The sequence below is a fragment of the Apodemus sylvaticus genome, chromosome 21, assembly GCF_947179515.1.
Source record: "Apodemus sylvaticus chromosome 21, mApoSyl1.1, whole genome shotgun sequence".
NCBI lineage: Eukaryota > Metazoa > Chordata > Mammalia > Rodentia > Muridae > Apodemus > Apodemus sylvaticus.
Window position 1 is genome coordinate 35071262 of NC_067492.1, and position 11541 is coordinate 35082802.

Consider the following 11541-nt stretch of genomic DNA (forward strand, 5'->3'; position numbering starts at 1 on the left):
AACAAACAAAAAACCTGGCCGTGCCAAGATGCTCCCTAGTTCACTCAGCCCTTCCTCAGTTTACAACTTCCATCTCCCGTTTCACTGTAAGCTGTGCACTGTGTAAAGATTACCCTTGTATTATTCAAATGCTGATGTCGGTGCCGGCAGAGATCGGATTACGGGCCGGATGTTGGTATTGTCAATCTTATAAAGCATATCCTGCCTTAGCCTTTTGTAAACATCGTCCTCTAACATCTCTGGTCAAATAAAGCTGAATGGCCAATAGCTGGACCGGAAAGTTAAGGCAGGACTTCCAGGCTGAAAGAGAGGGTCTTAGGTGAGAACAGGGGGCACGGGAGTTGACAAAGGGCGGGGACAAGACTGGGATGGACAGCTGGATCTCAGGGCAGGATGTAGGCCAGGTTAGTATTGTTGGGTGAGAATAGTTGAGAATCTGCCTAGCTCTAGTGTCTAAAATTTATAATAAACACAGTTAAAACTCTGCATCCTTATTCGGGAGCTGGGGCGGGGGGCAGTCCCCAAGAATGGTACAGATACGCTAAGCAGTGAGGAGAAACGGGCCATGCAGTTAACACTGTGCTGGAAACTGTTCTCAATGACAAGTTCATTGCTGACGAGTTCTGCAACACTCTGAGGCAGGCAAGCATAAAGAATGGTTTGGTAACCTAAGATTTGCTTGTTTGGGGCTGGTACACATTCCTAACGCTAGTGCACTTAGCAGCCTGACGGCCTTCCCCACACATTCAGTACACAGACGCTTCTCTGCACAATGCACAGATCAACCTGTTAGCAACCCAGGACCCACACCTGCTCCCAGCTGCAAACACGCCCCTCTGAACAATGGAATACGTTTCTTTTTTCCTTAATGACAATGAAACTTAGATTCTATTCACTCACGCTTGCTAGGATACCAGAAAGGCCAGTGAAGACCAGGTGTCTCATCACTCTGGGTGTTTGTCATGAAGACATTTGTCATTTGGGTCTGGGGCAACCTGGTCAACTCAGGATGCTCTCAACTGAAATCCCAAATCTTCCAGAGCCCTTTGCCAAATAATACTAGGGCATCAGGAATTGGGTCCATTTTCCCCGGGGACATCATTCAGTCCTCCACACTGTCCAGTCTCCTGCAATCCTTCCATCCGATGTTTCCTGGCATCACCGAGTAGAGCGCACACATGCGCACACCTCTCTCCTTGCGGTGTTCCCTGGTCCCTCTCTCCGGCACATATCTGTCCTTGGCTGCTTTGTGGACATCTGCTAATCTTTCTACTGGAACATAACCTTCATGAAGGCAACATTTTAATTTTGATTTAATTTTATTGGGTTTTTCTTTTTTGTTGTTGTTGTTTTTTTTGTTGTGTGTGTGTGTGTTTTCCAGAGACAGGGTTTCTCTGTATAGATCTGGCTGTCCTGGAACTCACTCTGTAGACCAGGCTGGCCTCGAACTCAGAAATCCGCCTGCCTCTACCTCCCAAGTGCTGGGATGTAAGGCGTGTGCCACCACCACTGGGCTTATTGGGTTTTTCAAGACAGCGTTTTCCTCAATGTAGTCTTGGCTATCCCGGACCTTGTTCTGTAGGCCAGGGTAGCCTCCACTCAGGGATCTGCCTGTCTAGCCCCACTGAGTACTGGGATTAAAGACATGCACCGTTATTCCTAGTGTGCCCTAGTATGAAGACAGTTGTTTTTGTTTGTTTGTTTTTTCACCATTCTGGAATCTCAATGAACAAAGCAGTGCTGGATACAAGTAGTCTCCCAGTTGCACCAGAGGCGTGACTCTCCCTTTTCGCCTGTAGTCAACAGCGAGGTAACATGTCCTCCGTTTTCTGGCTGCCTTTTCCTTCCCACTGGTAGACTCCTGCCTCAGGCCATCAGCAATGAACTATGACACCTTCCCAGGAACCCTTATCTCAGGCTTTCCTCTGGAGCTGCTGTCCAAACTGCAGTGTGGGAATGATCTGCAGCTGCTCCACAGATTCTCCAAAGGTGACTCATTGGACGGCTCCCGTTGAGACACAGTGTAGACAGGGGCCAAAAGCATTCCAAACCTGGGGACAGCTGTTGAGGAAACTTTTCGGAGTCTTCGTGGGGGGTGGGGTGGAGACATGCTGCAAGGAGGACCTCAGAGGGTGTGTGTGTGTGTGTGTGTGTGTGTGTGTGTGTGTGTGTGTGTGTGATGGCTCAGAGCTAAGCAGCGGTTGCCTTACCTTCCTGAGCCCATGAGAGCATTTGCATGTGCTCTCCCACAGAAATGGGCTCTCCGCCCTGTGGTAGGTGGCAGTGAGGTGTGGCCTCCGCTGGTAGGCCTAGATGGCCACCTGAGAATGCACACACTCTGAAGCCCAGAGTCTCATTCCACCATAGCTGTCCATAAATGCTAGGAAGTATTTTCTGAATATATGACATTCTTCTATTCTCAGAGAGCTCAAGATCAACATTATGTTCAGTGGGGGTGGGGACCACTGTCCAAATGAAAAGACAAATACCAGTCACCAGTGGGGCCATGGGAAAACTGGAATCCTCTGCACTGTGGGTCTGAATACAAAACTATGCAAACAGTATGGCAAGCCGTAAGGTATTTCCTTGGAAATTTAACAGGGAATTCGGCACAATGCAGCAATTTCATTTCTGGGTATAGACTGGAGAGAATTGAAAACTTGGGTTCAAGGGTCCTGGACAGCTGGGTGCAGAAGCAGCACTACGTGCAATATCCAGAGGGTAGAAGCAAATATGTGCACTGATAGATAATTGGATAAACAAAATGTGATACATCTACAAAAGGAATATTACTTAGCATTGAAAAGGGAGGGGAATTCTCACATAGGCTGCCGCATCCTGTTAAGTGAAATAATCCAGCCAACAAAAGTATTGTATGATTCCTTATAAGATGTGCCCAGAATGATCATATGCATAGAGAAACATTGTAGAATGGATGGCAGTTGCCAGGAATGTGGGGGTTGGGGGAAGGGGAGGGGGTGCAATACAAGAGCAGAGCTTCCATTTGATAGGATGGAGACAAATGACAATGATGCTTACACAATACAAAGGTTCTTGCACTGTGTTCTTGCACACAATAAGCAAGAACTCTGCTACCACCGGGCTATATTCCCAGCCCCGAACACTGTATTTTTTTTCCCACATACGATTTTTATTGATTATTTGGAATGTATAACAATGTGCTCCAATCATGCTGGCTTCCTATTCCTCCCAGGTTCAGCCCTTCCCATCCTTGTGTACCCCTCCCCCCATACACAGAAAGAAAGAAAGAGAGAGAGAAAGAAAGAGAAATAAAAAAAGAAGGAAGAAAAGAGAGAGAAAAAAGAAGGAAAGAGGGGGAGAGAGAGAGGCAGAGAGAGAGGGAGGGGAGAGAGAGAGAGAGAGAGAGAGAGAGAGAGAGAGAGAGAGAGAGAGAGAATACACCAAGTTTGGGTTTTTTTGGTTGGTTGGTTGGTTGGTTTTTTTGGAGACAGGGTTTCTCTGTATAGCCCTGGCTGTCCTGGAACTCAACTCTGTAGACCAGGCTGGTCTCGAACTCAGAAATCCGCCTGCCTCTGCCTCCCAGAGTGCTGGGATTACAGGCGTGTGCCACCACCGCCCGGCCATACACCAAATTTTATTTGTGTTGCCCACATACTCCTCACGGGGCCGTGGTCAAACTCCCAGTTGCCATCCCCTTAAAGATAACGAGTCCTTAAAGATGGCTCACCCTAAAGGATGTGTGTGATTCTGTCCCTGCACGCGTGACTCATTTCACATAGCATGACGTTTTCAAAGCCCATTCATGTTGGAGCACGGATAAGAATGTCACCCCCTTTATGCCAAAATATTATTCTGTACTGCCCTGCCAGGAGCCATCAATTATGAAGAGCTACACTGTGTCCTTAAAAGAGTTTAGATGGCCAGGCAATATTCCTCAGATTCCCACATGCTGGCAATATTAAGTGTGCATCACCATATCCTACTCTTATTAACCTTTAACGTACTGTTTGAATTGGCTCACCCTAAAGGATGTGTGTGATTCTGTCCCTGAACACGTGACTCATTTCACATAGCATGACGTTTTCAAAGCCCATTCATGTTGGAGCATGGATAAGAGTGTCACCCCTTTATGCCAAAATATTAACACCGTTATGTTATGCCCTGGTATGGACAGACCCCCCCTTGTGTCTAACTATTGGACTGTTGGCTGCTACCTATAGGTGGCTTCCATCTTTTGGCTGCTTCTGACCTGTGCTTTTGAATCTTAGATGCAGCATGGAGAGCTTGGCCCAGTTTGGGGTGCAACTGGCAGTAGAACCTTTTTGGAGGTTACCCCACCCCATCTTGCTTTTTTGCCTTGCTGGCTACCGTAAATAATCTCACCGGGATAGAACAGCATTGTGGGCTGCGTGGTTGAAACTCGGAGCCTCAGTGTCTTGCTTGGTGTTTGGTCTAAATGGGAGTTGCAGGTGCTCCCTGGCTGCCCCACAATGGCTTCTGGTCTAGGGCTGTTAATCTTGTTCTCCTTTCTCAGTTTCCCTGGGCTCTGAAGTCATTTCAGGGGCTGCATCTGTAACCTGAGGCGCAGCAGGAATAACTTTATGAGTAAGAAGCCATGGTTCCTTTTCATCCTCGGGTCCTTCGCTGGTGTGCTTGAGATTCCTCTAAGTCTTTACATTAAGTTACAATTTGTCCATTTTTCAGGGCTGTAGAGTATGCCTTTGTGTACATATAAATGCCGTAATACATTTCCCTCGTGGATGGACAGTTGGTTTGTTTGCAATATTTAGTTTTCACAATTGGTATACTATGAATATCTAACACTTGTCTTTTCATGAATATATAATATGTTGGAAACCTGCTATTAAAGGAGCAGTCCCCTATGACTAGATGAATTTCTGATCTTGGCGCAAAATGGGGACTCCCTTTTTTAGTGGGGCTTCTCTGCTCCTGCCTCTGTCTGGAGAGTGTCCCTGAACACAGGTGTCTGGCCTTGCTTGGCCTTGTCTGAAAAATGACCTTGTACAGAGCTCTCTGCAAGGCTGCATATCTCAGCACATACACCCCGCTCTGGCTCCCCGCCCATATGATAATCAGGTGCTGTACTATAACCAATCAGTGCTTCTCCCTTGCTTGATGTTATGACCAATTATCCCTTTCCACCTGTACCCCTAAAAACTCAGCCCTATCCCTGAAACAGTAAATAAAATAGACTTGCTCACTACGGTGGCCTCCAGAGGTCATTCCGTACATGGTCACAACATCTGAACTACCTCTGTTGCTTTTGTCTTCTCAAACTGGTGGCCAACAGCCTCTGAGGAGAAAGGAAGAGGCCACATGCATACATGTATTTTGTTAAATAAAGGAGTCAGACATGTACTATCTCATGTTTAGTTTGGACAAATGATGCCAAATGATTTTTTGATGTTGTAAAGTTTCTTTTTGGTTTATATTGGTTTATTTTGTTTTCAGGCTGAAGATAAAAGAAGGGCCTTATGTGTGTTAGGTGAGTGCACTGAGCTTTGGTTCCAGCTTTTTGTGCCATTTCAGTCTTCATTGCTACTGTATGAGAGTGCCCTGTATCTGTGCCAACACTTAGTATTGTCATCTTTTGTACTTTAGCCATTGGCAGATGGATTGCTATGGTATTAATTTCTCTTTGCCTGACAGCTAGTCTTTGAAGTTGGATGTGCAATTTTATCCTTTTTTGTTTGTTCTGTTCTGGAGACAGGATTTCTTTGTGTAGCCCTGGCTGTCCTAGAACTAACTCTGCAGACTAGGCTGGCCTTGAACTCACAGAGACCTTCCTGCCTCTGCTTCCAGAGTTCTAGGACTAAAGGTGGGTGCTACTACCATCTGGCCGTGTTTTCATCTTTTTATTGTTTGCTGAGATGTTGTTTCTAAGTCAAGTAATGGCCAAGTCATCTATGAATGTCTTCCTGGGGGTCTTTTCTTTTCAGTGTTTTGCAGCATTCCATATGCAGATAGAAGATTTTTCTTAGATCTTAGATTTTTCTTAGATCTTAGATTTTTCTCCTGGATCCCTGCTGTCCTTGTTGCAAGGTCACATGGTGAGAGGAAATGGCCATCACTAGGTGCTTTCTTATTTTGAAGGACTGCTCAGTGTCTGCTTGATAAATCACAGCCCCAGGGGGGAAAATGTCTAAATCTGAATTTAATAACATCACCTCCCCCACCCCACCTCAAGGAGTTCTTCTGGGTGACTTCCACCAGCACCCAAATTAGAAATTGCTGAGGTCATTTCAGGCTATTGTGCCTTCTTCAAATAGTACTTCCTTGTTTAAAATAAAGAACCAGGAAATGTCAGGTAAGGGCAGTGCTTGTATGAGAACTTGGGCCAACAGGGACTCCTTCTTCTCCAAGGAATTGTTTTGGATAAGAAAAAGAATAAAAGCTTACCTAATATTCCAGCATAGGGGGAAAAAAGGACTACTAGAAATGCCCACATATGCTAATTTGAACATATCCATTCAATGGATGACTGAAAAATCATTTTATAAACAAGACAAGGGCTGGGCGGTGGTGGCACACGCCTGTAATCCCAGCACTCTGGGAGGCAGAGGCAGGCGAATTTCTGAGTTCAAGGCCAGCCTGGTCTACAGAGTGAGTTCCAGGACAGCCAGGGATACACAGAGAAACCCTGTCTCCCAAAAACCAAATCCAAAAAACAACAAACACAAACAAACAAACAAAAAACAGGACAAGGGGCTGGAGAGATGGCTCAGTAGTAAAGAGCACTCGAAGTTCTTGTAGAGGTCCCAGGTTCGGTTCCTGACACATGATGGTTCATAAACATCTGTAATTCCGGTTTCAGAGGGTCCGCTTGCCCTCTCCTGACCTCTCTACACCAAGGGCACATACATACACGGAGGCGAGATGCTCATCACATACATAAATCTGAAGAAGAAATAAAATGTTTTTGGAAAAAAAATAAGACAAGGCAAATTTATGCATGTGGAAACAGAATGAAGATGAAAAAAAAAAGAAGAGAAAAGAAAAAACAAAAACAAAACAAAACAAAACAAACCCTAAACCCAGACAGGGATAGGGAGGACTGGATGTCATGTCTCTTTCTTGCAATCCGCATGATTTATTTGGATGGACAGCGACCAGAGGTGAGAAGGACACATAGCAGAGAGGGAGAAGACGGTGGAACTTCTTCGCAAGCTATCTAGAACATTTGAAACGTTTAAAAATCCACTCCCATTTATTATTAAAAAAAAAAGCTAATCAAAAAATGAAAAGCTTTAAAATACAGAAGAGGAAAAGAAAGTGTTCATTCCAAGGAACCTGTGCAGCCCTTCCCTGAACCTCTCCTGTCCCCTCCAAAGCCACAAACTTCTAAGCCAGGCCTGCTCAGGAGGTTTAGGGAGGAAGAGGATCATAGTTGGAAGTCAGCCTGGGCTACATAGTAGGGCCTCCTCTCAAAAAGAACCCCAAAGCAGGCCAAACAGAAAGCCTCGCTACTATAGGGGTAACCCAAGGTGAGAAACTGGTTATGGGTGGGCATCGTCTCTTTTGGGGACACTGTAAGGGCCCACACATGGCAAATCTTTTCTCAGCAAGCCTGGCACATCCATAACATTTCCAGAAACCCTTGGAACAGTTGGAAGCCTGCTCTCTCTCTCTCTCTCTCTCTCTCTCTCTCTCTCTCTCTCTCTCTCTCTGGTCTAAGAGTTACTGGTCCTAGTGGCCTTTCTTTTCTTTATTATAGACTTATTTATTCTATGTATATGAATACACTGTCACTGTCTTCAGAAGAGGGCATCAGATCCCATTGCAGATGGTTGTGAGCCACCATGTGGTTGCTGGGATTTGAACTCAGGACCTCTGGAAGAACAGTCAGTACTCTTAACCACTGAGCCATCCCTCTAGGCCCTGCTTTCTCTTTAGTAACATCATTTATTGTGTGAGGTTACAGGGAGTTGGGGCTGGAATCCAGAGGTCATTCTTGCCTTCTTCCAGGTGAATTTCAAGAATAAAACTCAGATCTTCGGGCTTGGTGGCAAGTGCCTTTACCTAATGAGCCATCTCACCAGCCCCTAAAATATGCTTTGTCAGCAGAAAAACAAGAATGCAATCCTAACTGGGTTATACTTCTTTTCACATCAACAGATCATAAAATTAAACTGTGTGTGTGTGTGGTGGTTTGGATAGGAATGCTCCCCACAGGCCCATATATTTGAATGCCGGTCTTCAGGGAGTGGCACTACTTGAGAGGGATTAGGAGGCGTGGCCTTGATGAAGGAAGTATGTCACTGGGAGTAGGCTTTCGGGTTTCAAACGCTCAAGCCAGGCCTGGTTCCTCTCTTCAAGTTGCCTGTGGATCCAGATGGAGAACTCTCAGCTCCCTCTCCTGCGCCGTGTCTGCCACCGTGTCTGCCTGCATACCGCCATGTTCCCTATCATGATGTCAATGGGCTCGACCTCTGAACTGCAAGCTAGCCCCAATGGAATGTGTTCCTTTATAAGAGGTGCTGTGGTTTGACATCTCTTCACGGCAATAGAACACTGACCAAGACAGTGTGTGTATGTGTGTGTGTGTGTGTTACACGTTCGTAATTTTTAGATTTGGTTTTTTTTTTTTTCTTCGAGACAGGGTTTCTCTTGTATAGCCCTGGCTGTCCTGGAACTCACTCTGTAGACCAGGCTGGCCTCAAACTCAGAAATCCGCCTGCCTCTGCCTCCCAGATGCTGGGATTACAGGCGTGAGCCACCACCGCCCGGCTGTTCATAATTTTTAAATTGTGCTCGTTATTTTTAATGGAAAGCCTTGGGAATACAGGCATCTAGAGCGCACGTCCCTGTGCTTGAAAGAGATAGAAAGCACACATTTCAGACTGGAGCCCAAACCATCACTCACTGTCGTTACTAGACTCTTTCTGCTCCGTAGCAGACAACAGTCATGGAGGGGTGTGGCCAAGCTGCAACAGCAGAAGCAGCTAGGAACTGGCTGAGGCTGGAGCCTTAGGCTGCAGTTCCTGCAGTTGCTGTTCAGCTGATGCCTGTTTGCCAAGTGAATGAACAGACAGGCCAGAAGGTCAACAGCGGGGCCCGATCCTTGTCCAGCAGAGACGGAGGCGTTTACTGAGTCGAGGTCCGTTTTCACCCCTCTTCAGCCCTTGCTTGCTGTGTGACTTTGGGCACATTGCTGTCCCCTGCTGCCTGTCAGGAAATGGAGACGACACTCCTCTTTGCCACATTGCCTGCAGCAGATGAAATGTTACAAAGGTCATGGAAGTACCTGGAACAGGAACAGAAGGTTTCCATGGGCAGCTCGGGGGAAGGAACTGACACTTCTTAGAGGTCTGGTGGCCTGGGGAATGTCAACTTGGCACAGGAAAAAGGGGGTGGAGCCGGCCAATAACATGACCCGAAACACAAACAGAGCCCAGAGAGGGGCCGAAACTCTCAGGTTGGTGAAAACATGCTTGTCAAGTTTCTGGACTGCCTCTGAGAAAGACCTGGGAAGGTGGCCCAGGCTGGTCTCAGTTGGCAGTGCTGTCGGGAGTTGGCAGTCACCTGACTGCTACAGTAGCACTGAATGCCCTGAACTGCTGACAGACCAGGTCATTTCCTCAGAGCCAGAGTTGGCATATTAGGGGCAGAGCCTAGGGAGGAGCCTCATGCTACCATCTCACTGGGGGGCTACCTATGACTCACAAACCCTGCCCAGGGTGGCCTGCAAGGGCAATTTGGAGGTGTATGTGAAAACCGACAGGGTGTTGGGGTCCTGGGTAGCTTAGTGATGGGGCTTAGATTCACTGTCGACAGCTTGAACCAAAGAGAAATTTCAAGACCTAATAAAGTGTGGTCAGGTTCCTCAGGCTCTAAGGGGATGCCAGGAGTTAGGCCAGAAGAACTGGGCACCTCTGCGGGAGTGGGGGAGGGGGAGCTGTCTCCTAGATGGTGAGAGGCATTGACAAAGGGAGGGCCCTGGCTTAGGAGTTGTGCCTGCTCCCCTGGGCCATAGAAGTGTCCTTCAACCAGAGAGCTAGATTCCCAGTGCACCAGCTTGGGTTCTTCCCAGTACACGGAAGTCCTTCATGGGGAGAATCATGTTGAGGAAGCAGAAGATTCTGTTGCAAGATCAGTAAAGGGTCTGGGGCGATAGCTCAGTCGCTAAGAGAGACTGCTATTCAAACACACGGACCCAAGTTCAAATCCACAGCACCCACAAAAGCCCAGGTATGGCCGTGTGTGCCTGTAGTTTCAGTGTGTGTAGAGGGATCAGGACAGTGCAGGGACAGACACCTGGGATCTCACTGGCCAGCCAGCCAACTAACTGAAACACCTTCCAGTTCAGCGACGGACTAAGGACTAAGGTGAGGAAGAGAAGGAGACACTCAAAGTCTTCCTGTGGGCTCCATGTGTGTGCACACTCATGCACAGGCATATACATGCATATACATGTGCATATACACCCACACCCAAAATAAAAAAAATTAATTTAATAGAACAGAAAGGGGTCAGGAATTGGAGATCTGCAATCCCAGCACTCGGTTGGGGGTGGGGCTAAGAAGAAGACTGCACGTTTGAGACAGTCCTGGGTTACATGATCAAGACTACCTCAAACACAATATAAAGCAAACCCCGAGGGGAGGAGCCATGGCCCAGTCAACCTCATCTCCGGGCCTCTGCATCCCCATCTATCAAAGCGGGTCAAGTAGCTACGGATCACAGGTTTTAGGACTGTGCTGGGTGGTCTGTGGATGGTGCGGGGCTCAGCCGCCCCTCTCGGTCTGGGGACTAGGAATAATTAATTCCTCAGAGGATCAGGCCCCTTGCTGTGGTATGCAGGGCGTGGATGACCCCGGATGTCCAGGAGAAGCCTGGGTGTTGTCCTAAAAAGGGGGGAGAGAAGAGGCTATTTCTGGAAGCCTGAAATGGGGAGACACGTGGGTGTGGGAGGTGTTGGGCACTCGGGGAAGAAACTTGAGCTAAGGCTGGGGCTCAGCACTTGGGAAGAAGCTGCCCTGGGACTGGGGTGTGGCAAGAGGGCAGCCCGACAGCTGGGAGGGAGCCAGAGGGACCAGAATGCCCCTCCTCCTGGGCACCTGTCCTCAGGCCCCTCCGACCTCTGGTCCCACCCCATAAACACCCCTGGAGAGGCAGCAGGGAAGCCATACTGTCCAGTGCCCATTCCACAAACCCATACTAGCATTCCCAGTAGGGAGAATTTAGCACAAGCCTCCGAGAGCCTCTTGTGTCTTTCCTAATGACAACTTTCAAGTCTTGTGAGTGTTAGACTTAGACATGTCTGTTAGCCCCATTCTACAGATTAGGGGTTTGGGTTCCGAGAGGTGATGTGACCGGCTCAAGGACACACAATTTATAAGTTGTGGAACTCGCTCAGTCTCTGCGTGCCTGTAACCATGAACAGGCTGAACAATGAGGAGGACTGAGAGCTAGGCTAGCCAGAGGTGGGGGGAGGAGACTCAGCTTAAGAGGGGAGAGCAGAGATCTAGGAAAGACAAGAGACATCCAGGTCTTGAAGATACAATTCGGACTGGATGAAGTGGACAGGGAAGGGTCTTC